Raw genomic sequence first — 27,146 nt, forward strand, 5'->3', positions numbered from 1 at the left:
GAAGGAAGGAAGGAAGGAAGGAAGGAAGGAAGGAAGGAAGGAAGGAAGGAAGGAAGAGAGGGAGGGAAGGAGGGAAGAAGGGAAAGAAGGAAGAAAAGAAGGAGGGAAAGAAGGAAGAAAAGAAAGAGAAAGAAAGAGAGAAAGAAAGGAGGGAGGCAGGGAGGGAGGGAGGGAGGAAGGAAGGAAGGAAGGAAGGAAGGAAGGAAGGAAGGAAGGAAGGAAAAAAGGAAATTCTTGAGCTCTACTCCAGACTTTTATTCTGAAAGCCTAAGGGGACTCAGGAATCCCCAAGTAATTATAAAGGGGAGCCAAGTTTGGGAATTATTTGGTTAACTCATCAATGGCTATTATGGAAAATTTGTGAACACAATAGTTGGTAGTACACTATCTCCAGGCAAGAAATAAATTCCCGATCTTCAATATTAGGCAGATCTGGGTTCAAATCTTTATCACTTATGAGTTGCCTGGCCTCTCTGAGCCTCAACTTTGTCCCTTAGGGGGAAAAAAATCATTTAATAATACTTTCCCAGGTTGTTATGTGAATTGAATAAGAGAATTTTGTCAAAAATGTTAACATGAGATTTAAAAAAAAAAAGAAAATTGGGAAAAGGGAGGCAAAACAAGTGATTGTGCAGAAATAATGGTTATGCAAGGCAGTCTGAAAGAAATAGTCAGCTATACTGCTTTCCTGGAGAGGAATTAAAGTCATTACACTCTTCTAGGCTCTGGTGTGGAATAACTCTAGATGGAAATTAAGAATCGAGGAGATTAAGAGGTAGTCCCAGTTAGGACAGACAGAGCATCCTTCCTTGGGCAACCTGAGAATTCCATTCATTGAGTTAACACAATTGCTGAATGCTTACTGTCTTCCAAACACTGTTTTAACACAAACTATGACATACAAGAATGGAAGAATGACATTGTTCCCACTCTGCTGGAATTTATATTCTAGTTGTAGCAAGGCTGGTGATATACAAATAGACAAATTAGAAGTAAATAGATGAGCAAGAAAGATCAGACCATGACAAATATCTCACACAATATTAAAAAGGCAGTATGATAAAGAGTTACTAGGCAGATGCTTTTGGTTGGGTGGGCGTGGAAGGGCATCTCCAGGAAGTGATATTTAGTCTGAAATCTGAAGGGCAAAAAAGAGTCAGCCATGAGAAGAAGGGGATAAGTACATTCCTGGCAGAGGACACAGCTAGCACAAAGTTCTTAAGATCACAAGCTTAACATGTTCAAGAAACAGAAGAAAGCCTGTATGGCTGAGGACAGTGGGTGTTGGTGAGAGGATAAGGACATAAGGTCAAAGAGATTGGGAGTGGTCAGAGGACAGAAAACATTGTATGCCGGAATAAGGGGTTTGGATTTCATTCTAAGGATGACAGGAAGCCACTGAAATGTTTCACATAAGAGTAGTAACAGGGTCCCATGTATGCTTCACTAGGATAAAGCTGAGCTCTCAGTGGAGAATGATTTTTTTAAGAAAAGAGGTGAAAGCAAGCCCATCATTTAGGAACCTATCACATTAGTCCAGGCAAGAGGACTGGCAGATGCAGCTTGGAAAAGAGTGATGCTTGTAGAGAGAGAAAAAAACAGATGGAATCAAGACATGTTTCAGAGGGAGTGCCTACATTTTTTGTGATATAGTGGATGTGGGATGTGTAGGAAAGAGAAGAACCAAGAGAAACAGGTTTTGAGGCTTAAACAAGTGGGGGATGGCTGGCAAAGGGCAAGTTACAGAGGGCAAGCGCTCTCCTAGTGATAGTTCAATCACCATAAAACTTTAACAACAAAAACAACAACAAAAGAAGTAAGCAATCTAAACAGGTTCATGAAGGTCATCCAAATGCTAATAATAGAGGAACTAAACTTCAGTAGATGTTTTATTCTTAGATTTTTAAAAGCATTTGACATTGCATTTATATAAAGAACGACTTTTAAAAGTCACCTTCTTGGTGAGATATTTTAATATTATAATACACTAAACTATGAAATAATATGGTTAAGTATATAAATTGATATTCTAAGTTAGGGCTTGATTTTGTTGTTGCCATGGGGTTAAAGGTAGACAAATGTCCTTTAATACCAGCTCTGTTGGATACAATGAGTTCTAAATTTCTCTTCAAAGAATCGGTATGTCAGTATGCTCAGTTCTTTGTCCTCCATTTTAAAGTTTAACTTCCTTGTAGTTTCAGTAAATAATCTTTTCCACTAGCTCTAATCAGTAGTTCACATCTGTTCCCCTGGTCCCCTGCTCTATTCTGACTTATCCCAGTCGCCTGCTTTGACCTGGAGTCACTCCTGGTCACCTGCTCTGACCTGAGTCATCTTTAGTTACCTGTTCCATAACCGTTTTTTTTCCCACCAAACCACTCACCCCACCACTTTGGCTCACACCCCTGCTCTCTTTCAAACTTCTTCCCCTCCCCTGTTCAGGTATGTGCTCACCATTGCTCCATCCGCGAGATGCACCCTTCTATAGAAGTAAATTGCCTTGCTGAGAGAATTTATATTCCAGTGCTATTTCTTTTGCACCATTGAAATTTTACATATAACAGCTATAAAGACAGCAGAAATGGCTGAGAACTCTCAGTGTGTCAAGCACTATTCGAAATGTTACTCTTTTAAGAATCTTGCAAGATTCCGTGATCATCCCATTTCACAGAGGAAGAACCTGAAGTAACTTCCCCATTGTCACTGAGCCTGCCAGGGAGAAGCAGAGCTTGGATTGAGGCAGTCTGACTCCAGAGCCCAGACACTTAAATCACACTTGGACCCCCTGAGAGTAATGTTGATGTGACCTCTGCTTCCCTGGCTTTCTTCTCTTCTGTGTTGTTTCCATGGAAAGAGTTAACAACTTCACAACCCAGGCATTCCCTTGAAAAGAGTTTTTTCCGTATACAACTAAAGATAAGCCCAAAGCGCTAGGTGTTTGGAAGCTATGATATGAGAAAAGATAATTGGGTTATTTTATTCGTATGTTGCTTTAACATGCATTATGCAATAAAACTCCATTAATCCACACTTCACTGATCTCATGTGAAGATAATCAACTAAACTATATGTAATTAAAAATGTTACTTTTTCTTCAGATAATTCTTCAGGGCCTTATTTGTAAACTAGGAAAATCTAGGGTTTTTTAAAGAGTCATTTATTTTTGGTTCTAGTAATTAAATTTATTATGTCATCAAAGTAGCTTATACTTATGATATAGTATAAAACAACCAGGGCCTTTTGTGAAGTGTAGTTTTTACAAACTTATCTTTATTACTTATTAAAATCTATTTATAGCTTAGCTAATAATATTAGCTTTTCTTGACATTACTAAAACTCCACTTGTTCGCAAATATTTTCTCAGGCAGATTTCTCACTATTTTTCTTCCATTATTCCAAATGAATGAGGTTTCAAAGTGTTCACATTTATAGGACTAGACATAAAAATAATAATAAACCCCAACTTCTAAAATTATGTTTTTTCATTTTGCAGAGATTGCTTAGAGAAACAAAAATGTAAATGATACAAATTTACAGCCCTTGATTCATGGAGCAATCCTTCCCAAGTGGATGAAAGAAGCCCACAAATACCCATATCCACATAAAACTTTTAATGCACGCGTTTCAAACACCACCAGATTTTTGTAGCTTCTTTTAATGAGGGAAATTTTTGTGTTGAACAATAGGAAACCGGGAATATATGGGTTTGATTGAGGCCTAGTTTTCATATTTTAAACATGATTATTTAAGGTCAGAGAAACCAAAACTTGACATAGGACAAACTGTTAATTTTTGATAAAAGCTAATATTTATTGAGAACTTACAATGAGCCAATACCTGTATTAAGAACTTTCCATGAACATTTACAATGTCCTGTGAGGTGTGCCCTCTGATTATGCCCAAGCAGAAGAGAAACTGGCATGCCAGTTGGTGGAGTGCCTGCTGGGGTCACAGTAAATGATGACGCTGGTGTCAGAATCTCACCCACCTGCTTCAGCGGGATGGGCTCCAGATGAGATTTGTGTCCTGAGACGTGCCTAGGGAACATGATCAGCATTGGCTTTGTTTTACATCCCTATATCAGCATTAGGCTCTGAGTGGTATTTACAGTGACTTGGATAAGAAGAGGTGTACTGGCCAGTTGATGGCCTTGAGTAATTGAGAGTATAAGTCTAAGGGGTTGTCACCAGAGATCCCAGCTCAGGGACCTCAGGGAAGGCGTTTGATTCTGTCCAAACACCCTATTCATTTATAGGTAGCCAAGACAACATACACATTTCTTGATGTATTTACCCCAGATTTCAATTGTTTTGGGGAGAAACTTCAAAACAAGGTTTTTTATATGTGGTATAAGCATAGTATGTTCTTATTTACAAATTTTAAATCTACCAGAAACATATTATATGTTCAACAGTAAGACTTCCCTACACATTTATCTCCTACTGTTTTTGCCTTCTCTTTTCTCATCACCTCCTATTTTCTCTCTCCTATTCTTTTCCTTTCTGGTATTTATTTGTCTCTTGCCTTCATCTATTTGGAGGAGTAAGGAGGTGAGAAAGAAAAATATGGGAAAAAAGAAGTTGTGGCAAAGCAATTATGCTTAGCGCTTCTTTTATATATAGAAAATTCTGTGCCATATCACTTCTTGGATATTTGCTTCCTGGTTTTAAACTTTATTTCTTTAGATGAAATTCTTTAGAACTACTGAGGGTGACTTTTTTTCTTTACATTTTTTGTGCCTCAAGCAGAGAACTTGAGTTCTACCTTCTGGATGCATGTCTTGCTAAGTGTGCAACTTTGGACAAGTAATACCCCCTTGCATTTTCCACTTCATCATCAGTGATACAGAGAATAATACATGTTTTGCCAGTTGTACAGGGTAGCTGTGAAGATGAAAGGAAGGAAGCCACACTGACAAAAGACTGATTCTTGTGAAGCAATTCTGGTCACACCATAATATTTCTGTTCCTTCCCCCTTCCGTTCTCCATAGTCTTACTTCCTCTTTTTTGCCTTTCTCATCTGCCATTTTAGCAATGTCTCATTTATTTGACATATCAACAAATAAGGTGTTCCATTAGAAATTAATGGATTTTTTGCCAAAGTAAACCATGGAAATTATTTTTTTTTAGATTTCATCATTTTAAATGGAATATTTTAAATACAAGAATTACTTATATTCTGCCTCTTTAGACATAGTTTATTAAACAAAATTTATGTTTCCTGATGATTCAGGATTATCTTCACTATAAACACATGATGCTCTCCCTCAAATTGTTGACAACCACCACATGCTGCCATCAGTATATACTACAACAATTATTGGAACCTAGTTCTATTGTTTTACCTTAACCCACCACCTAACTTATGTTTTACAATCTTTCTTCCCAAATAACTCTAAGTTCCTTGATGATACAGACTGTTGTTCATTTAATTCCATGTCCCAGTGCTTTGTATGGTGTCTACATTGTAGTATGAGTTTAGTAAGCACTATCTGAAGTTATAAAAGTATAGAAGATATAACCTGAAAACCTATTCATTTCTGGGGGAGAAGTAACTATTTGCATCAACCATGTTGGTTTACATAGATTTAATGTTCACAACCAAACAAGGAAGGTAATATTTCCATTTTAGAAATGAGAAAACTGAGGCTCAGATAACTTAAATACCTGCCCAAGATCACACAGCTATCAGCAGAAGAGCTATAATTTGAGTCTGGGCCTGTCTTACTGCAAAGTCTATTCTCTTCCTGCCACAACACATATCACATACACTAACTCTGAACATCGAATGGGCTTTATGGCTTGAGATGAAGTTCAAAGGGTTTTACAACTTTCCTGCCCCATTCTCAATATCACCTGCCATCTCTTTGGCTATCATTTATCTCATGCCCTCTTTTACTGTCCTAATCTGCAATTGACTTAGAAAATACTGTGCTTGTTAGACTTGTTTAAAAGTAATAATAAAACATTGTCAGCAACATTAAAAGGAAAGGATGACAAATGGTTTTAAAGATGCACACTGAGCCTAACTGATCAGTAGTAGTGTCTGGAGTTGAGGTTTCTGCAGCAATATCCATGGCTCTTCAGGAAGGAGTGCCCATAGGGAGTGGCAGTGGCTGGCATGGTCAAGTAAAGGGAAAGTGAGGCCACATTTCTGGGATCTGGAGAGTTTTCAATAAGTATATTGCAATGAAAATTACCACGTAATCTTGGCATCGTATGTCTAGATTTTCAGATGTGTTTTATGCTTCCTCCTTTTTCTCAGCTAGAGGATATATTGCTAAGGGGGCTAGATAAATGACGCCTGAATAGCCAAAACGTTCATAATGCTCTTTTTCTTTCTTGTTTTCCTTACTTTATTTTTCTTGGCCCATGCTCTCTGTTTTAGGTTTTAGGCTTGGCAGCATCACCCACAGCACCCATGGGCTTTATCTAAGTCACTGAGAGCACATAGGCCAAAGAGAGTACAAACCTCTGGTACAAATTTGACAATGCAAATGAGTAAGTAAATTATCAAACAGACAAATGATTCCAGTTAGCATGAGATTTTTTCCAGAAATATTGTGTGTGCGAAGGTTTAATTATACATGGTACCAAACATCCATTAAGTTGCTGATAATGTCTCCGGACTTCGTGTCTGCCTCGTTCTTTCTACTTCCACAGAGCTGATGGCATGTCTTGGGCTCTTTTACTACTCCTTCTTCTGTCTTTGTTACCACCACTTCTGCTCCATATATAATCTCCTTTGCCTGCTTTCCTCTTCTCTCTGCCTTATTTATTTCTTATTTTGTTGGGCCCCTATCATGTCATCTGAGCTTCTTGGCTTCTTCTACATGAAAAGACTGACCTTTTTTTGTACATCTCTGTTAAACCAGAAGATTTTTTCCCTCTTGTTGGAGAATTAATCAATCCTGGCTCATCTACCATAACTTTCATATCTTTGGCTTCTCTTAATCATGTACAGAATACTCAAAGCTCATTATTTCTTTCTTTCTTTTTTTTTTTTTAACAAGATCCACATTATTCTTCCTTTTGAAACGAACACCATTCCCGGGGCTTGAACACTAGACTCCTAATAACTGAGGTTATGCTGTACTCCATAAAGTCTGCCTGCCAGAAGTCACTTTTCCATTGTCCCACACATGGTAGTTGTTGTATACATTCATGACCCTCCCAGGGGGTATCCAGGTTAGGCTCAACTTCCAAGTGCCAGCTCCATCAATTCCCTTTCTCTCACTTTTCACCATATACCTCAAAGTAAAGAAAACTGGCATCACCAGAGAGGTAACCTAATTCTAGAACTGATTTCCTTAAATCATTATAGATAGATTAGGTAGATTGATAAATAGACCAATTATTTGTGGCAACTCATAGCAAAACATAGTATGTTTCGGTCCTGATATTATTATTACTATTATTATTATTATTATTATTATTTGAGAAGGAGTTTTGCTCTTGCTGCCCAGGCTGTAGTGCAGTGGCACAAGCTCAGCTCACTGCAACCTCTGCCTCCTGGGTTCAAGCAATTCTCTTGCCTTAGCCACCTGAGTAACTGGGATTACAGGCATGCTCCACCACACCCAGCTAATTTTTCTTTGTATTTTTAGTAGAGATGGGGTTTCATCATTTTGGCCATGAGGGTCTCAAACTTCTGATCTCAGGTGATCCACCCACCTTGGCCTCCCAAAGTGAAGAGATCATATAGGCATGAGCCACCGCACTCGGCCTGGTCCTGATGTTATCGACTCTTAATATATAGGGCTTTAGTTTGCTGGAGGATCATCCTAAAAATATGATTGCTGATGGTTTCACATCACCCAGCCACCAGTTTATCCAGTGGCATACTAAAAGACCCTCTTCTGTCATTAGCTTAAGACCAGAGTTAACTGATGTTGCAAACTTAATTAAACAGAGTTGTGAAGGAAAGAAAAACACTAGAAAAATATCTTTGAGGAAGTAAGAATGAGAAACAGTTTGCTGTTGTTATTTTGTTATTGTTGTGTAAGATATACAGTTTTATCTGTTTACCTGTTGAAGAGAAACAAGAAAACAGGGAAATAGAAAATACATGAGTGGGTGAAAGGAGGTATTTGTGGTATAAAATTGTGCTGTCCAATATGGTAGCCAGTAACCACATATGGCTATTGAGCATTTGAAATGTGGTTAGTCTAAACTGAGATGTGCTGTGAGTACAAAATGCACATAGAATTGTGAAGACTTAGCATGAAACAAAAGCATGTAACTGTCACATTAATATTTTTCATGTTGATTACAGGTTGAAAAGATAATATTTTGGCTATAATGGTTTAAATAAAATACATTATTTAAATTAATTTCACCTGTTTTTTTTTTCATTTTTTAAAATGACTAAAAATTTTAAATTACACATATGGTTCACATTTGTGACCCACATTATGTTTTTTTGACAGCACTATTATAAGGTCTTCTCTACCCAGATTAGGTTCAATGAGGAGTAACAGAAAACTTTAAAATGACCCAGAATGATTTCTAAATATAAATATTTATTGATTTCTCACACAGTAGACCAAAGGTAGACTGACTGAAAGGGCCTATGATCATCAGAGACTCAGGCTTCTTTAATCTTTGTGTTCCATCATCTTAAGCACACTGCTTTGTGAGCCAAGATTGCTGCTAAATCTCTAACCAGAAAAACCACATTCTAGCCAGTAGGAAGAAGAAAGGAACTCATTAAGAATATATCTTTGTGAGGCCTCTACAGCCATTTTGTACCATCTTTCTTGATTGGCAAGAACCAGCTTCGGTCAAGATATGAGCCATCTCTGTAAACTTTGGGGAAGAGGGGAACTAATTACTGTGATCTGGTACCATTTCCATTACTAGACCCCCTGCAAATACAAGAGAGACCAAACAGTGCAAACTATATTCCTAATAGTTAAGTGCACAGCTAAATATCAGTAGTTATTTTTAGGATGACCATTTGTCCCAGTTTGCCTGAAAGTCTGTTTTGTATGTGTTGTCCTGGCATAATTATTAATAGCTCTCCCTTTCTCTCTTTCAAGTGTCCCGGTTTGGATGATAAATTATATGGTCACCCTTGTTATATTTCCAAGAAAAAAGAGAGAAACAGATGATAGGGTGGCAATTCACTCTGCCAGCGGTTCTTGAGAAATCACTTAAGAAATCCTTAGCAAATAGTTGTGTTGTCCACCCACCCAAACAGTATTCTGAAGTCGCTTGGAGGTGGGTTGGAGGAGACACCTATTTGCTAAGGATTTCTTGTGATCTCCATATAGACAAATTAAAGGACTTTTCTCACTTTTTTATTATTATTTATTCACTTAAATATATGTAGTGCAACTCCATTTGCCAAGTGCTATGCATTTGGGAGACATGGAGGTAAAACAGAATTTAATACTATTAATTCCATACTATTAAACCAATTTTCCATTATAATGGAGTAAGAGGACTTTGAATTATTTGAATAGTCTCAATCCTGGGACTACTATTTCTCCCCCTGAATACTTCTTTAAGCCTCTTTCTTTTTCTGGTTCCAGAAAATTCTAGCCCATTTTTTTCCAAAATGTATCCAAATATATTGCTAATTCTTTAAGAGAGTTCATAGCCAAACAATATTTGGAAGTGCAGCATTATTAAAGAATTATATGCAAGGTAGCACATTAAAAGCTCTGGGAAATACTGCAAAAGAAATTCCCATTTAACTCTTCTAATCTGAATAGGTTTGGGGTTTAATACCTGCTAATATCTAAGGCTGCATCCCTTTGTACTACTCCTTGAGTCCCAGAAGTATGAAGATATTATCAGACTCTTAGTCCTTGGCTCCTCCCTCTACATTCTGTCTCCTGATGCTCACATTTGTTCTCTATTTTTACCTCTAAAGAGATAATGCCTAAGTTACCTTCTCTAGACTTTACCTTGTTCTCCAAACTAACTAACTGGACGTCTCTGCTTAAGGGAAATGTTGTAATCTCAAACTTAACAACCTAAAATTTATTTGACTTTTTGTCCATAATCAAGGCCCCCTGATGCATGCCTGTTTTTGGAATAGTACTATGTGCAGTAGACATTTTGTTTATCTGTTTGTTTTCGGTTTTGGATTTTTTTTTTTTTTTTTTTTTGGTGAGGGTGAAGGGAGGGGTTAGGGAGCAAGCCTAGCAGTATCGTAACTTCATTCTCCATTTTGTTTGGGTGAGAAGTGCATTGCCCATGGCTCCTCGGCAGACCAGGCTTGAGCTTGTGGTGTGGGCTTAGCCAATCAGCCTCCCCCTGGGCACTTTGAATTTTGAGTTATTAATATTAGAAAGAGATGTAAGAATGGTTAAAATGCATTCATAGCATGGTGAGTAACATTAGCAGTGTCTGTGACAACAGTGTCCTCGACCTGGTTACTTTATACGATTGTGATGCAACTTAAAGTTTGAGAACCACAGTATTAGGTCTTATACATCAGCTCTTCCAAGAATAATTATTCCGCCCCAAATTGACTCTTCTTTTTTTAAGAAGAATCATGCTGAATCTATCCCATATTGCTTTGCAGTTATTCATCTTATCTCTTGACTAGCTTCTTAGCTTCTAGAAGGCAGGGTGATATAAATCACCATGACTGACATAGAGTAATAACTCACTTAATGAATCAATGAATATTCACTAGTGACAAATTAATTGCTCCTGATATATGAACTTCCACGTTTTCTATAAAATAAACTTTAAATTAGTTCACTTCTATTCAAGAGCTTTTAAAGCAGTGATCCTCAAATTTGGTAAATTCACCTAGAGGGTTATAACAAATATTGATACTCAGGTCAGAGCTCTAGAGATCCTTAAGTAATGGATTTAGGGGTGCAGCAATCTGGTCATTGTGATTTTAAAACTTCCTGAATAGTTGCATATTCCAGGCAAGGTGGTGTGTGGTGTGTAGTCCAAAGACTGAACTGCAGGAGCAGTTCCCCAGGGGTTTCTGAATGTGCATTTCAACAACATTCCCAGATGATTCTTACATACTTTAAAGTATGAGAAGCACTTGGTTTAGAGCAACAATGTTCAATAGAAATATAATAGAGCCACATATATAATTTAAAATCTTCCAGGAGCCATATCAAAAGATTTTTAAAAGGTAAAAATAATTTTAATAATTATTTAACCCAGTGTATCCAAAATATTATCATTTTAACAATATAAAATTATTAGTAAAACATTTTACAATATTTCTTGCACTGAGTCTTTGAAATCCAGTATGTATTTTATACTTACAGCATATCTCATATCAGACTAGCCCCATTTCTAGTGTTTCATAGCTACATGGGGTTAGGGGTCACTGTATTGGATAGCTCATATCTAGAGCATTCTGACCTTTCCTTCTCCAGCACCAACTATAGCTTTCCTTTCAAAAGCTTTTTGCTTTAGTCAAAAGAAGTGTTTCATCAAACAATTGACCCACCATTCAATTTCCTCTCTTCCATTGTTACCTCCACTGCTCTTCTAAGCCTGGAAAGACCTCCGTCTGCCCCCTCCTGGTCTAGGTTCCATTTTTTTTTACCTTTAAACCCAGTCTAATTTTATAGCTTTTAGGTGAAACCTTCCTAATATGGTTCTAGATTACAATGAGTAGTTGCTGCTCTAAATTTTACAGGATAAACAACATTTTCATCTATTAGGGAAGATGGTAAAATATTATTTTAGAAGGCTAAACGTGAAATGTAATTAGAATGATAAAACATGCTGCCTTTCTTAATAAAAATGAAACCTGGACCTCAGAAGGTTGATTTTGAGAGGCAAACTCTCTGGTGAGGAATAACAGCCTTCTTAGGAAAGCTAAATCAATCTGTATAATTCTACTCCTGGAGATCTTGCCTACCTTGCCCCGACCCAATAATGCCAGAACTAAATAACTAATACTCTGTCTTAAGCATAAATTCAGGTGTGAGCAACAACTCTTCTTTTGATTCCTCCAAAATTTAACTGAGACAAAAATGAAATATTCCAAAAACAACTTTTTCAATAGCCATTAAAACAAAAATTTCAGAGTTCAATGAACTTAGACAATCTATAATAGTTTGTAAAATTTAGCCTGTTTTCTGTATGAGCAAGATCACCCAGTTCACAGATTACAGGATGGGGATTCAAGAAAGAACTTTCCAAGTCCCCTATTCCTTGATCCTCTTTCTCTTTCCACATGGTGACATTATGTTTCGCCTACAAACCTAGCACTTCCTAAACATCTTGACTCCTGTTGGTCTAGACTTGCACTGTCCAATACTATGCCCACTGGACACATGCATGACTGTTGAATACTTGAAACGTGGCTAGTACAAATTGAGGTGTGCCATACATGTAAAATACATAACAGATCTCAAGATTTGTTATATGTATGAATTTTCCATTGCTGCCATAAAAAATTACCTTAAATTTAGTGGCTTGAAACACCCCTTTATCACATTTGCTATTTCATAGTTCTGTAAACCAGAAGTCCCATATGGTGTGACTCAGCTGAACCCTCTGCATATTAGAGACTCATAAGGCCAAAATCAAGGTGTACATGGGGTTTCATTCTTTTCTGGAAGCTCAGAGGTAAATGTGTTCCAAGCTATTTGGGATTGTTGGCTGAATTCTGTTCCTGTGGTTGTAGGGCAGGAGTCTTGTTCCTTCATAGTTATCAGCCAGGCACCTCTTAACTCCTTAAGGCCACCTGCATTACTTGTCACATTGTCCTCTCCATCTTCAAACCAGCAAGGACATGTTGAATCCTTTTCATGCTTTGAATCTCTCTGAATTCTCCTGTCATATCTCTTCTTCTTCTAGCTTGAGCAAATCCTCTGCTTTTAAGAACTCCTGTGAGGGAGCTTTCCAAAACACTTGGTGGGAGGTGGGGTGGTAGCTACCGAAACTCCTTGCTCCCGCACACCAGCGTCAGCTGACTTGCCAGCTGTGGAAACTGGTGAAAGAAACCACTTACTGTAAGGGTTTGGAGTGAGACCCAATGCCATCCAGGAAGAGTTAAGAAAGGCTTACAGGAAAGTGGTCTTGAAGTACTACACCGGTGAGAATCCAAATCATAAACAGAAGCGTAAACAGATTGCTCAAGCTTATGAAGTGCTCTCTGAAGCAAAGAAAATTGAATTATTTGAGAAAAGGGGAGAATGGGCAATGAAAAAGGGTGGAGTGGGTGGCAGTTTGGGCTCCCTCATGGGCATCGTTGATATGTCATTTGAAGAAAAAGAAAGGATACGGAGAGAAAAATAGGTAAAAATATTGTGTATCAGCTCTCAGTAACCACAGCAGAAGATGTATTTAAGTGTACAACAGGAAAACTAGCTCCATAAAATAATGTGATTTGTGGCTGGGTGTGGTGGCTTACACCTGTAATCCCAGCACTTTGGGAAGCTGAGGTGGGTGGATCACAAGGTCAAGAGATCAAGGCTATCCTGGCTAACGTGGTGAAACACCGTGTCTACTAAAAATACAAAAAATAGTCTGGCATGGTGGCACGTGCCTGCAGTCCCAGCTACTCGGGAGGCTGAGGCAGGAGAGTAGCTTGAATCTGGAAGGCAGAGGTTGGAGATCATGCCACTGCACTCCACCCTGGTGGCAGAGTGAGACTCCACAAAAGAAAAAAAAATGTGACTTGTGACAAGTGTGAAGGCCAAGGTGGTAAGAAAGAAGCAGTAGAGTGCTGTCCCAATCACTGAAGTACTAAAATGCAAGTAAAAATTCATCAGATAGGACCTAGAATGGTTCAATAATTTCAGTCTGTGTACATGGAGTGCCAGAGCCATGGGGAACAGATCAGTCCTAAATAGATAGATGTAAAAGCTGCAATGGAAGGAAGATCGTTTGAGAGAAGAAGATTCTATAAGTTCATATTGACAAAGGTATGAAAGACAATGAGTAGATATATTTTACGTGAAGCAGATCAGGAGCCAGGAGATATTATCATTGTTTTAGATCAGAAGAACTATACTTCCTTATTCGACCAGAAGACCTTTTCATGTGTATGAACATAAAACTGGTTGAAGCATTGCATGGCAACCAAAAGCCAATATCCACCCTTGACAACCAAACCACAGTCAACACCTCTTATCTCCCAATTCAGGTTGTGAAGCAGAGTGATATTAAGTGTGTGCTAAATGAAGGTATGCCAGTTTATTGTAGACCATATGAAAAGGGTCACCTAATCATCAAATTTAAGGTCTACTTTCCTGAGAATGGCTTTCTGTCTCCTGATAAACTCTTTTTGCTGGAATAACTCCTGCCTGAGAGGGAGGAAGTAAAAGAGGCTGATTAAATGAATCAAGTACATCTGGTAGACATTGACCCATATAAGCAAAGATGGGCCATTACAATGGAGAAGTTTAGGAGGATGATGAATATCATTCCAGAAGTGGTGTTCAGTGTCAAACCTCTTAAAGGTGCCAGTGAATAGCACTCACTGTTGGTATTATACATGCAGTAGTGAATAAGTGAAGGACTATAACCACAATATGCTCACTTCTTGCTGTTGTTTTTGTTTTAATGATTACAGTAGTGTTTTAAAAGTAAAATGAAGAATAAATGAAAATATAAAATCTCTGACTTTGCCCTAAATATAGGCTGACGTCAGTGTGCAAGATGAAGTTCAGTGTCTGTAAAAACTACTTGTAAAAAAAGTTCCCCTAGCATTTGTTAGGTCATGTCATGAACTGATTTCAGATGTGTATATGAACAAGCTTAGCTTGAAATGCTAAGTACATGTATTGATCTCCACTTATGGCCTTTCATTGTTAAACTACAAAATTAAAACTCTGTATGGTTGGCCCTCCATATCTGCAAATTCAACCAACCCTAAATTTAAAATATTCAGAAAAAAATAAAAATATAACAATAAAAATGATAGAAATGTTTAAAGTACAGTATAACTATATAGCATTTATATTATATTAGGTATTATAAGTAATCTAAAGATGATTTAAAATATATAGCAGGTTGTAGGCAAATAGCACACTATTTTATATAAGGGACTTGAACATCTGGATTTTGGTACCCAGGGGTTCATGGAACCAATCCCCCACAGATACTAAGAGACCACTATATTCAGCTGGCAATCAGAAGATAAAACGAAACTTAATTTGTCGAGAAATGTTGGTCTGTATAATTATGTGTATTAAGTGGAACTCACTGTGATGCTTCTGTATTTACCCTATTGCTTCGATTTTTATTTGAAGATGCATAATACATAATTTAGCTTGTGTCATCAGTAATAGAAATGATCATATTTATAGTTTATATGTCATATTACTAATGTTATATGATATAGTACATATATAACACATGTAGATCATATATAGTTACACACACACACACACACACACACACACACATATATATATATACACACATACATAAAAGTATGTTGATCAGTCCTTGTTACATTCTTTTTTCCTTTTTTTAGGCCATCATGAACCCCTAAGTAGTGACTTACAGAGGTGGGTTAAACTCATCTTAGAACTTAAAGTGAAGATACTTTTACATGGAGGAGAAGTAATTTGCATGTATAATATGGGAAGGTATTGCTTAGGTATGTTACAGGCTCACTTTAAACCATTTGATTTATGCTACAAAGTATCTGTAATTAATGTTGGGGGTATAGCAAATTGTGATAAATACCTTTAATTGTATGTTTTAAAGTCAGCATATGCATGCTTAAATTTAAATATCAGAATTTAAGCAATTCTGGAACTATATTAATATCTCCTTAGTATACTGATTACAAAGCATTTTCAACATTTGTCACTACAGGCTTTTTCTGCCTAGGTCAAAGAATTGGCTTTTCACTAGCTAAGATATGTAACTTTTCATTTTAAATAGTTAAAATTAATAATATAAAAAATATTATTTGACTATTTTAAAAATAGAACTCATGTGATTAGTTTGAGCCCATGCAGGCAATCCAGGATAATCCCCCTATTTTAAGGTCTTTAACCTTAATTACATCTGCAAAATCCCTTTTGCCGGGTAATGTAACACATGTACAGGTTCCAGAGACTAGGACACAAACATCTTTGGGGAGTCATTCTTCCTACCACAGTATGAAAAAAATGTAAAGTATTTAATTAATGATATTTATATTGATTACATGTTGAAATAATATTTTGATATATTAGATTATTGTATTAGATGGCAATATGAATGAAATATATCATCAAAATTAATTTCATCTGTTTCTTAGTTTTTCAATAAGTTCCTAGAATATTTAAGATTATATATGTGGCTCAAATTTGTGTCTTACATTGTATTTCTATTGGCTAGCACTTGTCTAGACCAAGAGAAAGGTTAAATCCTCTTTATCATCCTCAGAGTTTTTGATATTCAGTCTGAGGATCCACTCCTTCCATGAGAAAGGCTTCCCTACAATCAGTCATGACCTTACATTTTTAGGTCTCTCATGACTAAACACAGCATTGCACAATACAAAACCCACAATTTTCATACAAGAGATACCCAAATATAGTGATGGAGCATGGAGATGTGGGTACAGGGTCTCATTCCTTACAATAAAATGAACCTTGTTCAACCTGATAGCCCTAGTGATTACTGATCTCACTCAATGTGAGCAGAGACTTCTTTTATTCATCTTCTGGTTTTCAGTGGTGGCACACAGAAGGGCCCTTTTCCTTTTTTAATTGTTTTTGAGACAGGTGTTGTTCTGTTGCCCTGTTGGAGGATGGTACAATCACAGCTCACTGCAGCCTTGACCTCCTGGGCTCAAACAATCCTCCCACCTCAGCCTCCTGAGTAGCTGGGACTACAGGCATGTGACACCAAGCCCATATGTATTTTTAAATTTTTTGTAGAGATGGGGTCTCTCTATGCTGCTCAGGCTGGCCTCAAATTCCTGGGCTCAAGCAGTTCTTCTGCCTCAGCATCCCAAAGTGCTGGGATTACAAGTGTGAGCCACTGTGCCTGGCCTGAAAGGCCCTTCCAATGAATATTTACTAAACTAACTGAAAGTCAGTAATTGGCTGGTTAAAAGAAAAAAAAAGCTAGATTTTAGAAGTAAGTAAGCTACCCTCAATTTCTTCATAATGAGAAACATTTCCATACTTATACTAAGAGGACAGCCTCCATTTGGAACTGTAAAATAAATAATTTTTAAAAATATTTTGGAGACAGAGCCTCGCTCTGCTGCTCAGGCTGCAGTGCAGTTGTGCAATCATGGCTCACTGTAACCTCAAACTCCTGGGCTCAAGGAATACTCTTGGCTCAGCCTCCAGAGTAGGTGGGACTACAGGCATGCACTACCCTGCCGGGCTAATATTTTTTTCTAATTTTTTGTGGAGAAGGGGTCTTGTTATGCTGCCCAGGCTGATCTCAAACTTTTGGCCTTAAGCAATCTTCCCACCTTCTCATCCGAAAATGCTGGGATTATAGACATAAGCTAGCATGACTGGCCTAAGTAACATTTAATGGTTGCAACTTTATGAGACAAGAGAGTATGCTGATGTTCAGCAAAAAAAATTATTTACCAAATGAACACTCTAATTAACCAAATGTTTTCATTGCTGTGTACTTTGTTTGGCACAGATGACTAAATCAAACCAATAAATCTGTGACTGTTTTCAAAACTCTATTTCAAGTAGGTTGTTCGGGTATACCATTTTGTCTGGTGTTAAGTTTGTTTAATTTACCACAATACCAAAATGTTTCTTACAATGTTAGACCACACCCACCCACCTCAGCACTTCACCTAGCAGAAAATCCAGGTCAACTGTAGAAGTTGAAAAGCAACATAAAAATGCTCATGCACCTTCATCTAATCTTCCAACCCTAGGCGAGGTAAAAGCCCTTTCCAGAGCATTGCATCCCAGTTTCTGGAACCAGTTTCTCCCAGTCCCAAGTGTAATCCTGTAGCAGGTAGGCAAAATTACTGTGACAATCTCACAATCCATCAGCTACAGAGCAAAGGATCCTCTGAGGAGAAGTTAGGATTGCCAAGGAAGCACAGGCTGCTGAGTGTTCCTCTCCTGCCAGACGTAAAGCTGATGCAAGACAGAATTATGAGAAGCCACATTCAGCTTACCCATTCTCCTTCTCAGTCATCAGGTACAAAAGAAAGACTGAATACCAATAAAAAGATAATATAAATAAACCTTTAAAATAAAGTTTACTAATTGAAAGGACCAATAGATGGAGTGATGTATTCTTCAAAATCTATTGTCATGCCTTTGTGGACTTTATTGCTTATCAGCATTTTCCCCTCAAGAAAAAACAGAACAGCAACAATTGTTCAGAAAAAAAACAAATCGTGTTTCTTCCTTTCTTATTACTTTTATTGTTTGAGGTTTCTTTTAGACTATAATGTGGCATTGTGATTTTGAGATGGGAAAAAAAAATCCCTTGTCTTTCAAACATAGGAATGTGATTGTATGCTATTGTTGCCAACAATGAGCTAAAGAGGTTAATGGATCACATATCTGGCAAACAGCCATCTTTCCTCCTGCTCAATATATTACACAGTATACATTTTGTTGTTGCTGCTGATCATATGATTTGGTCTGAGTAGTTGGTAAGTAAGTTTAGATTTAACTGGTCTCTTTCTAAAACAGCTTTGTCATTCAAGCTATATCCTGAAATTTTAAAAGTACAGTTTGGATTCGGAGCTCATGACCTTTTGAGGTGATGGTAAGAGTGGTCGGAGGAAGGAGGTGGGGCAGGCTATTGAATGAGAATCTAGAAATATTGTGCCTTGTAAATTGCATCCGACCTTTCATTTTCAGATTGCCTAAATTAACAGAGTGAAATTTCCATAATAAAAAGGAATGGGTACTGGAGAAAGTACAGCAATTCTTTCTAGTGTTGTTGCCCATATTCCTTCTAACAGTCGTCTAATTAAATGGACCAACTCTCTCCACTGACCTCAGGTTGACACAAATTTGCATTCTGCGATTGTCATTTGAAAACAGACAAGCCGTCATAAGCAATAATGCTGTGATTTCTTGCCTAAAGGACTTTTCTGTGTGCTGCATTTGTACTATGGAATGTAAGCAAGAGACTAAATAAATGCTTCTACAGAGAAAAGGGGAGGAAAGGTTTTCATTTTTAGGGAACCCAAGAGGGAAAAAGTTTGTCAATGAGAAATACAATGTTCTGGGTAATTTTGGTTGGGTAAGGATGTATGTTGAAGGAGGGGACTAGAGTTGGGAAAGAGAAAGCGACACATCAGCCTCCTTGGAGCAGTAGGGTCCTTTCAGTCGGGTAAAGAGCACAGTAAGTCGCAGGTAGAATAAGCTCCTGCCCTGTTGTTTTGCTGATGGCAAAGGGTAGGAGGAACACAGACTGAATTGGGAAGGCTAGTGTGCGTCTCAGCTTCTGGACTTGGGACGTGAAAAGAAGGCTGAGCCCGGAGCTCCGCTTCCCAGCTAGGCGGTGATCGCCCCCTGTGACTCCGGATGCACACAGCAGCCCCAAGCATGCCGCGGCCGCCGCCCGACTTCTCACCGCCGCGGGCCCTCCCTCCTGGCACGCTGGAGCCATACACACCAGCTTCCTGGACATCTGTGTACCCCAAGCTCTGGGTTTAGGCCCCCCTCATCCCAGAGAGACGGGTCTCAGCGCCTCAGCGATTGGGTCCCTCCGACCTCTGTGTGCCCGAGTTCTGCCACCCTGGTCACCTCGGCGGGCTCCCCAGGCTGCGACCTCAGTCGAACTGGGAGCCCTGCGCGCCCACCCGGCCGTCCCACTGCGCCGCTTGCTCGCGGTTCCGGAGCCTGGGTGGGACGCTCAGTGGCTCAGCAGCAGGACCTCCGCCTCCGGGTAAATCCTCCTCCTACCCTTTCTCCGCCTAAGACCCTGCCCTCCCCCTGCGGCAAGCCGCTCCGGTGCGTGCGCCCATCTCACTGCTGAAGACACCTGCGCTTCCTTCCCCACCCTCCTCCTCCCTTTCGCTGCGGTTTCTCCACTGCCTTTGGGAGCTCAGGAGCGGCAGCTGGAGGAGGAGCAGGGGGAGGAGGGGAGGGCGAGGAGGAGTAGGGGCGGGGTGGGTGGGGAGAGAGCCGGGAGGGTGTGGACTGGCAGCCACTCTGCAGCTGGTCGCCGGGGACCCGGTCCCTCCTGCGCGCCCAAGTGATGGAGGGAAAGAGATTCGCTTAGACACACACACGCGCACACAGCTGGGCACGTCTCCGGGAGGCAGCTGCGGGCTCCGGCGCGCTGGGGGCCGGGCGGCGGCCGTGACAGCGCCAGCCGCGGAGAGCGGGGCGCCCGCACAGCTTGGCACCGGCGGCTCGAGGACGCAGGAAGGGAAGATCCCAGCCACACTGACTGTTGCTCTTTTGGGCGGATTGGGAGGGAGCGGGCTGCCCGAGGAGCTGTCACCGAGGACGCCCGAAGTCTCGCCCTCTGCGCGCAGGGTCGGGGGCTGAGCCGGTGCCCTCGTGGGGCCAGGAGGATGCGCACCTCCTCCCGCAGAGCGGCTGCTGTCTCAGGCACTGCGCGGACTCCGGCTCCTGCGGCCGCCCATGCCGTGCCCGCGCCACGGGAGCGCGCCCTGCCGCACCTGGTGCCAGCCTCTCTGGGAAGTGCAGGAAACGCGCCCTAAACTCCACTACTTCTCGCCCGCCTGCCCCCCCGCCCGGCTCCCCGCCCCGGACCTCACCGCCGCCGCCTGCGTGTGGGGCCCGCCCGCCTCTTACTCACAAGCGCCACGCACAGCCCTGGTCCTTTGCTCGCGTTCACGCTGACGTTCTCCGCCGAGCCAAGCCCGGGCATCCGAAACTCCTGGACCAACTGCCGCCCGGACCGCAGGAGCCGCTCGGTGGCCCCGAGCGACCCGCCGCCAGCCCCCGCGCCCTGGGGCTCCCGCCTGCGCCGCAGCCGCCGCGGACCACGGTGAGCAGGGCGCGCTGCCCGCCTCGCGCGGGGGAGGGGCTTGAGCACACCCGGCCGAGACCTCTAGAATTGGGGGGAAATGAGAAGGGACACATCGCTGAAGGGAGGCATCCGGGTGATGCCCCCAAAAAGCACTTTGTGGGGTGCGGTTCTCCCGGGCGCTGCCTGGGGAAGACTTTTGCGAGGTTTGCTAGGACCAGAGGTTAAAGTACTGCGAGATGAGAAACGGCGGGGGCAATTCCTGAGGTAAATTAGACAGGCGGTGTCAGTCAGCCTGCCTGCCTATTTCTGCCTCTCCCGGAGCGCTGGGTAGCGGTCTGAGAGAGAAAGGAAACACGCTTTCACTGCGCTTGCCAGAGTTTGGGGGATTGTATTCGGCCACTTCTGGGGTGGCTGTGGGGCTGTCTGGAGCGCGAGGGCAGCTTTGGGGCAGCGGGGTCTGCAAGGCGGGAGCAGAGGACCGGCAGAGGGCAGGCAAAGGGCAGGCAAAGGCTAAGTTATCGTGTGGGTGGGGTGTTTGCTCTTCCCAGCCGGCCCCTCCCACACCCCTCACAGCCCCACTTTACGAATCTCTTCCCACCCACCCAACACACACACACACACACACACACACACACACACACACACTCTCACACGGGATGGATGCAGTCGAGGGGTGGTCATACTGTTACTACTGAAAAGTCTGAGAGGTCAGGTCGCTGTGGCTTCTGACTGGAGCGCTGAGACTCCTGCTCCTGTTACTTAGGCGACCACCTTGGTTTAGGGAAACCTGAAAGGAGTGTTCAGCTTAAGGTGGATGTCTTTACCTGGAGGTTCCAAGTGCCCAGCAAGCAGACCTCTTGGCGTCACAGCAAGTGACACAACTCCGGAGTCACTTCACCTTGGTGGGTTTCCTCTGCTCTCCGACTTCGCCACTTCAGAGCTGCAGGGCACCCACCCAAGGGAGCTGATGCTCAGATCTGTGGTCTGCCCGGTCCTCACCCCTTGGGTCAGTCTCTCGTGCTCTCTCGCTCACGCTCGCTCTCTCTCTCTCTCTCTCCCCCTCTCTCCTCCTCTCTCCTCCTCTCTCCAAATACCAGTTTCTTCATGGAAAACATTGATTCCTTAAGGAGAGATTTAATATTTGCAAAGTGTGCTTTATGTCATATTACTTCGTTGATAATTTAATTGCACTGTAACTCTTCTCTGATTTATGAAATCTTGGCCTGATAAATAGCATGCAGGGTCAGGTTGGGTGGGAGTGAAAGTGGGTGGGTGGGCCTCCTTTCTGTGCTAGTGCTTCTTTCTAAACTGATTTGCTAGACGTAATAAAAAGCTGGTGCTTCTTCAAGGTTTTGCTTAGCAGTTTCTACATATTTCAGAGCTTTGGACAAATTTCACATTATAATTTAGTTCAAATATATTAAGTTTCTTTTCAAAGAAAAAGGTGAAAAGAAGATAAAAGGGGATTACAAATTTGGACATCAAAAATGATTATTTTAAAAAAATGTTTTATTGCTATCAATTGTGTTGCAACAGAGTTGTTATCATTGTTACCTTGGCATTTCCTCCTAGTGAAGTTCTTAAAGAAATGAAAACAATACTACTTACCTCTTCTCTCTGCTCATTGCTCAAAGTAACTGAATGAGCATCAGGGCAGGCTTCTTGAGAAATATGAAGCTATTCACCAGTGAACTAATGGAGACATAAGAAGTTATTACAAGACACATAGCAATGGGAAGGAAACTTGCTTAAATTTAACTTCCTACAGTATTTTAACAGTGAAACAGAAAACTGCTTTGTCCTCTCCTAAACTACTCTGGCCTTTTAGAAACACTCTTTCCTCAGTTAATAAAACATATGGAAACATCATTACATGAGAAAAATATTTTCAAATAGGTACCTAAGCAGATTACATGCAAAATTATGAGCAGAATATTCAATGGAGTATTACAGCAAGTACTGGGATCTTGGTTTCTAGGTTAAGCCAGAGCTCATGCTTAAATTTTAAGAATTGAAATTGCTCCCTTTGACATCCTTGTGAGGAGGTGTTTCCCAGTGTTTTCATTATGCTTGTATCATTGTCCTTACCAGTTTTGCAGGCTACACAGATGTTTTTGAATGAATAACCTTCTTACTCACTGAATTTTCACTCATTCAAAAAGTATTTATTGAGCACATAAACACATATAATATGCGAAGCTGAGCTGGGGTGTTATTTTAAACAAAAAGGGAGGATTTCTGGTAGAAGCAGGATGCTTACTCCTACACAGTGTAAATAGAACTGTAGAGCAGTGGCTTACTTAGGGAAGCAGCATCTTGCCCAGAGTGGGTGGTCAACAAAGAGCTGTTGACTCAAAAATCACATAAGATGTTAACTAGCCAACTTTGTTTCCATTCTAAATACTACAATTATTCTTAACCCACGGTGTCATTAGGATGTGACTCAACTTCGGAGACTTGGTGTTGACTCTAATCTCCTTGCTCTTTGTCTGAATACTTTAGAGTAACATAACTATCTGTGCACTGTATGATTTCTAGCTCTGGCTTTCCGTGTATGATTTCTATGGAGTTATGCCAGCTCTGAATTTGTCATTAGTATTCATTGATGAGTAAATGTTAATGTTATTGTTGCACTGAAAAAGTGAACTCACATTTATAGAACACAACAAATATTTTGCTCCTAAATTTTACTCTCTTTATTTTTATAATCTCAGAAACAGTAATAATTTTTTAAAAATGCAATTATATATAAATGAACAAGTTACAAAAGTAGTTATTTAGGATTTTTTAGAAAAGAGGAAATGTCTTGTGGAAATTTTAGTTGAAGTAAATTTTCTTTGATGCTCTTCATATAACTAGCAGGATGGTCTTTTATTGTAGGTACCCTCATTCATGAATAAAATAACTCTCAAGGTAACTTCCTAGTTAAAGGGGCTAGTGGAGGAGAGAATGCTTGCTAAAAATAATTCCAATTTGGGAATGGAGTATGAGCAATAACACTAGAGTTGTGTCATTGAAATTATGTGAATATTTGTATATTTCATTGGTTTTTACATGGATGAATTTTTTGGATTTCTAAATACCTTATTCCAATATTTTCGTATTCTGAGATTATTGCAGTTAAGTGAAGAATTATTATTTGGTAATGGAATAATAGTTTATTTTAAGTACAGGTGAATAGTTTGAAAGAGAGAACAAGTCAAATTAAGTAAATTATTTAAACCATAGATTTAACATCATTTAAGTCCTCTTCATTTTTTGGTAAGGGAAGCTCAAAACAAAAATACCTAGTTAAACTTTTATTATAAATTAAACTGTTGCCATTTAGAAAAATTCTGTATTTCAGGTTTTCTGTGCATTCAAAATCAATTTTTTGAAGTTAGCATAAATGTAACTTTTTGTATATTTTTTCTGGTATCTAATGTAATCGTTGAGAAATTTTGCTTCCTCTGGAATCAATGCTTGTTTCTGAGTTGTAATGTTATCTTAACCTTTAGGTAGAAGTGCAATTAAAGCAAGATGTTAATAACTACATTTAAAAATCACCAATCTAAGTAAAAAACATTTCAGAGTAGCTAACATTGATCGAAAGTAGAGTAAAAGATTATATCTGGAAATTCACATAATGTATAGATAGGATAAATAAACCTCTCTAAATCTCATATGGAAGTTCCATTATGGTGTCTTACTATTAACGTTGGTACAATAGATTATTTTCCATTTTCTTGAAAAGTTTTATGAAAGAAAGCTATGTTCATATTAAGAAATGGTTGAAGAGTTTATTTGAATTTAGACCACTGTGTATATATACAAATGTATATGTATACATGTACACATATGTATGTATACACATATACATATACACATATGTATGCATATATAGTATATATTTATGCTTCAGCTTATGTATATGTCTATGTTTTTTAATAACCTTGTACAATAGGAATAGAATTCTTTTGTGGCATATGTGGTTTGTGAAGTCAGCATCACTTTGAGAATGATATTCATAAATGCTCTACTAGTTTGATATTGAAAATATGGAGTATGATAAATTTTTTGAACAATTTATTTAAGCAACACTTGTAATAACATTTAGTATGTTCCTGACACTGCCCAAAGAGCTCTACTAATATTAACTCATTTAATTCTGGTAGCTCTCCTGTCATTTCCCATTTTACAGAGGGAAAATAAGTATGTACAGCTGCTATTATTATTTTATTTTTCTTTGATGTTATCATTTTTATTGCCATTTAAGAGATGAGGAAGGTGAGGCTTTATGAACCTAAATAAATGACTCAAGCTCCACAGCTACTATATGGCAGAGCTGGCATTTGAGTCCAGGCAGTGTACTCTGCTCTTAATTGATTTTTTTTAAGTTTACTTAAATAGAGGGTCTAGTGGGAGTAAGTTAAGTTGTAAAGCAAATAGATTCTAGCAACTGAGATTTATGATAATTTTCAACTTCTAGTGAATTCTTCAGAAATTCATAACAAAGGCAATTGTAATGAAGCCGTGACATAACCTGAACTACAGTGGTCCTTGAGCATAGTGCTGTAACTTAATGTAGTTTTTAATGGACTCAATAATTTTCAAAGGTTCAGCTACTTTTAAATTAGGTAACTTTAAGAACTGATGCCATATTTAAGTACTTTTAATAGCTCAGAGAATCTGAAACTGAATGTTTTATGCTTCCCATGATATCCTTATAATGTGATCCTCTTGCACAGAGGTCAATGTTGTGTTACTATAGTGTATGGTACTTGCCAAAGGAATCTGAGCTTTACAGAAGGTGTGAATTGAGAAGACTTATTCTGCTCAGACTCAGGTACACAGAGTTGGCATCCCGTTAATATTTATTGCATGTACTGAAGCAAGGCATTCCACATGTTGCTACTCCAGAGGTTAAAAAAAAAAAACCCACACACAAAAAACTTAAAGTGTCTTTATAATTGCACAGTTTTAAGATGTGATTTAGTACTGAATAGACATTTTCTTTTGTCATGATGATCTCAGGACATTACTATCTATGAAACCTTGTGGAATAATAACTTTTATGAGATTGAATGGCCTGAGATAGAAAGGAGAAGGATGGTATGAGAAGTGTGAATAATAAACCGATTTAAATATTTAAGTTTAGAAGTAGACAAAAGAAGGAAGTATGCCTGTAATTGTACTTTTTATTTTAAAAAGGCTTACAAGGCATAATTAACATAGAGTAACAGAATCTTTAAACTGCTAATGAGGTAGCATAACTGTTTTATCATAAATATTAAGTCTAACTATTTGAGTATAGTTTCGGGAACTATTTAGGAACATATTAAAATGTCACTGTAATGTTCTTTGCCATAGCTAACTAACTCAAGTCAATGAAAAAAATCACAATAATTCTGAACCTGCCTCAACATAAACAAAGTATTTATTATAGTATAAGTACTGCAGTTGGACAGAGTTGGCTGAATTAAAATCCCTGCTTTACTGCTTATTGGCTGTGGTATCTTGGGAAATTACTTCGCTCTTCTAATTCTTAGTAATTTAATTAATTATTATTATTATTATTTTTTGAGATGGACTCATACTTTATCACCCAGGCTAGAGTGCAGTGACACGATCTTGGCTCACTGCAACTTCCATCTCTTGGGTTCAAGTGATTTTGTGCCGCAGCCTCCTGAGTAGCTGGGACTACAAGCTTGCACCACCATGCCAAGCTAATTTTTGTATTTTTAGTAGAGACAGGATTTTGCCATGTTAACCAGACTGGTCTGAACTCCTGGCCTCAAGTGATCCACCCACCTCGGCCTCCCAAAGTGCTGGGATTACAGGCATGAGACACTGCGCCTGACCAAATTCTTAGTAATTTTATCTGTTATATGGAAATGGAAATACCACTTCATTGATATCCATATGATAATCTATGTAAAATACCTAGCATTGAGTGTCATACATAATAAAACTTCAGGAAGTAGTAATGACACTGCTGTCATCACCACCATTTTTAACATCACCATACCATCATCATAGATGGTTAAACATAATGGGCACAGCATGCTCGTTATGTATATTTGAATACGTCATTCTCCATTTTAAAGCATGAGTTCTCTTTCTGTTGAGGGAATAGTATGAAGAAAGAACTATGTGTTTTAAGACTTACGCTTGATTGGCCGAGCGCGGTAGCTCATGCCTATAATCCCAGAACTTTGAAAGGCCAGGGTGGGCGAATCACGAGATCAAGAGATTGAGACCATCCTGGCCAACATGGTGAAACTCCATCTGTACTAAAAATAGAAAAATTAGCTGGGCGTGGTGGC

General features: G+C 39.5%; 1 pseudogene; it reads left to right on the forward strand.

Annotated features, from left to right (window-relative positions):
* Positions 1–9,372: 9,372 nt before the first annotated feature.
* On the forward strand, positions 9,373–14,403 carry LOC116548997 (annotated as a pseudogene).
* Positions 14,404–27,146: the final 12,743 nt, after the last annotated feature.

The sequence above is a fragment of the Sapajus apella genome, unplaced genomic scaffold, assembly GCF_009761245.1.
Source record: "Sapajus apella isolate SASKATOON/1434 unplaced genomic scaffold, GSC_monkey_1.0 scaffold6, whole genome shotgun sequence".
Lineage (NCBI taxonomy): Eukaryota > Metazoa > Chordata > Mammalia > Primates > Cebidae > Sapajus > Sapajus apella.